We start from the raw sequence: 3,529 nt of genomic DNA, 5'->3' as shown, positions 1-3,529 counted from the left end.
TGCTCTACCTGCTCTGGTCCTTCACCTGCCTTTCTTATAGCTACAGTGGAGTCTTTGAGTCCCCACCTTGGTGAGGAACACACAGGCAGCCTGCATTATTGGTTGCCTTGTTGTTGTGTTGGCCTGTTTCTCAACCTTTGAAGTGGGGAGAGCAGCTTCATTTTGGGAAAAATGAAGTTGCTGTTCAAGTGGTAGAACTAGTAAGTGACAAAATCATAATAGAATGCAATTTTCCTAGCCTCCTGCTCTTTGCACCTCTCTGTGCTCCCTGTCCAGAAATAGGGCCACAGTCATGACTTTCTGATGTTTGCTGACCAGACTTAGGGTGGTTGGAAGCGTTTCATGCAAGTGAAGGAAAAATTAATCACAAACATAGCTGATGCTAGCCCAAAAATTAAAAAAAAAAACAAGTAATTCTTAGGATCACTCAGATACCCTCCTAACAATGAAAGAACAGTTTTCTTTGCATTGTTGAGACAAGGATAGCGGATTTTTCAACAGACTTTGCAGAAGGAAAGAGCAGATTTTGTTCATTGTCACCTTTGGCCCACTCTCTTGCCACCTGCTGACTTTAAGAAAAATTTGTCTGGAGATGAGGATTAATGTAATGGCTGATTCCATTACTTCTGTACTTTTTGGATGAAATTTGATCATTCTGTTTCACATTCTTTCTCCTCACCTGCTCTGGGAAGCAAGTTGAATTCTTTGAAAGAAAATTCAGTCCACACACAGAACCAGTTTCTGCTGCTCCTCCTCAAACCTAAGGGGCTCGTCTTAGCTGCCAGCGCTGCTCTTCTGGTTTGTTTATATTGCACAGTTTATTCCATTAAGGTCCAATTTCAGGTGCTCCGTGAAACCCAGATGGCTCGAAGCTGGCTGCCCTGAAGAATATAGGCATGCACAAGTAAACAATTTCTTAGACTGACTTCCGCAAGGATTTGTGTTAGAGTTCACTGGAAATTCTTTCATGTAGAGCTAACCTTTCAATCTTCTGGTTGTTCTTTCTTGGCCCAGCCCATCGGAGCAAGGCATCTATATGGTAATCTGTCCTACCCGCAGGGGCAGGCTCTAGTCAATCTGGAAAACTCACTCAGAATATCCCCCTCCAGTACCCACCCACACTTATCTTTCTGCTTTTTGCTTTCCCCCAGTCTCTCCTACTCCCAAACCCCCAGATCAGGGGCCCAGACAGCAGCTGCTTGGGAACTCAACAAATAACATATCCTCCAAATAGCTGTCTCCCTCCTTTATGCCTCTTTGTTCATTTTCTTCTTTAACTCCTTTTAATATATAGACAGCCCCTAATTAATAGTCTTGCTTTGTAAATATCTATGTAAGGAATTTTAAAATACAAGAGACAAAGACATTTTACTTTGTAGTTGAGTAAGCTGAGGCCCAGGGAGATTAAATAACCTGTTTAAGTGCCCCAGTCAATGAATGCTGGAGCAGAAGGGGCATTCCAGTGTGATCCAGCCAGCAGCACCTCTAGTTAGAGAACGTAGATTCACATTCTCCTCCTTCGAAGATAAAGTTAAGATCTAACCTCCTCAATTCTAACCTATGCAATGTTTCACTTCTTAAAGTGCTTTTTCATGTACCGTCTACATCACACAACTAAATATACTTCACATATTTTGGGGGAAAATTTTTTTCTTGGTTTGTCTCAGTGGTTTACAAGGAAGGGATCTGACCACTTCTATGCTCAGTGTAAATCAAGAATAACACATATGACAAGTCCTGGAGGATTGATTAATCAGTTGTTCAACATGCATACATTGGCTATTGTCTCTGCTTTAAATATAATAAAGATTATGATGTATTAGGTGGGTCCTTGTGGATTTTGTGATCTGATTATAGACAATCCTAACTTGCTGACAATCTAATCAGATCCTTTGTGGCTATACTGTGTTGACTTTCCCATGAGAGACAGCTGGTTCTCTCTCCTGCTTTTTATAATCTCAAGCTCAAAGTCTTTCCAACTATTTGAAATCAGCCGATCTTGTAATATGCTTAGACTCCTTGTAGGATTCTCTTCCCACTCATGTTTCCTTTAAAGATCTGCTCAGTGTCACTTCCTTTATAGGCAAAATAATTGTTTATTTCCTCTCTGCCCACATATGCTCATAGTACCAACAGATCTTATGAATCTTGGAATTATTTCCCTGCATTCTGGCCACATGTTGGCCTATTCCCTTCACCCACCCCCCACACCTGGGTACTCCAAGAGAGCCAGAAATTGCCTTCTGTATTTTTTCACCTTTTCTGCATCAGGTTCTGGGACCAAGTGGGACTTGAAGTGCTGTGCCATATTTATAGACTGAATAGACAACTTAATTTGCATTGTTAGATGTGGTAGCAGGAAACAAATACATAGAGGGGATATTGTGAGATTTCTGCCTGGGCCCCAGAATATCTGGGTTGTCATTGTTTACAGATCACAGAATCTCCTTGAAGACTGGGTGATGTTTCCTAGAATTAGAAATCAGACTATGTCCTTAGTGAAATTTCCATTTAGTGGAAGATGGTAAGAAATATGAACTTTAGGGGGCTGGAGCTATAGTACAGCAGGCAGGGCATTTGCTCTGCATGAGGCCAACCCAGTTCGATCCCCAGCATCCCATATGGTCCCCTGAGCACCACCAGAAGTAATTCCTGAGTGCAGAGCCAGGAGTAACCCTTGAGCATCCCCAGGTATGACCCAAAAAGTAAAAAGAAAAAAAAAAAGAAAAGAAAAGAAAAAATTATAAACTTTAAGGAGATTCTTGCATAGCTCTCTTCTAAGGTTCTATACATAATTTTGAACCAGAATTTTGAATTTTTTTCCTTACTGGGAACTTTTTTAAAAAAACAGAGAGCTTCAGGCCCACACAGGTGGGGTCTAGTCCAAGAGAGTGGTTGTAGATTATTTATGCCTCTAGGAGAGGTACAGGAATTGCATCTCTACCTACCACCTCTACTACAACTGGGACAGATGCCTAATTAAATTAGGATCTTTCTAAGGAACAACAGAGAAAGTTAGTCCTTCTATCCCATTATTCTATTTCATAGTTAAAGTAAAAATGTTTTAGGAGAAAGTTTTGTGCTTACCCTCAGTGACATCTGCCCCTTTTCAAGTCAGAAATTCCTCTGAAGGGTAGCTTGAATTTAATATATAACCCAGCTCAAAACTTTTTAATTTTGTATAATATAATTTTCAAAAATTAATTTTTGTTTATTGCTCCATTCAATCTTTCCATGTACCCTGAAATGTAGGTTGAAGGAGGTGTAGTAATACTAGTAGACAGGATGGTGAAACCAGGATCAGTAACTTAATAAGGTCAAAGAGCAAACAGCATCAGAGAGAAGGTAGAATGTGCCTCTTGATTAACTTTGTCTTTTTCCTTATGAGTTTTTATAGAGAGGAAAAGTATCACACAATTGTTAAGTCTAGAGGAGGAATTTTTTTATCTCCCTGGAATTTTCCACTGATGTGAGCAGGAGAGCTTGGTCTGATATAGTTAAGGAAAATGAAAAAGTTTCCAAAATAAGT

The sequence above is a fragment of the Sorex araneus genome, chromosome 1, assembly GCF_027595985.1.
Source record: "Sorex araneus isolate mSorAra2 chromosome 1, mSorAra2.pri, whole genome shotgun sequence".
Taxonomy (NCBI): Eukaryota; Metazoa; Chordata; class Mammalia; order Eulipotyphla; family Soricidae; genus Sorex; species Sorex araneus.
This window is presented reverse-complemented; position numbering follows the sequence as displayed.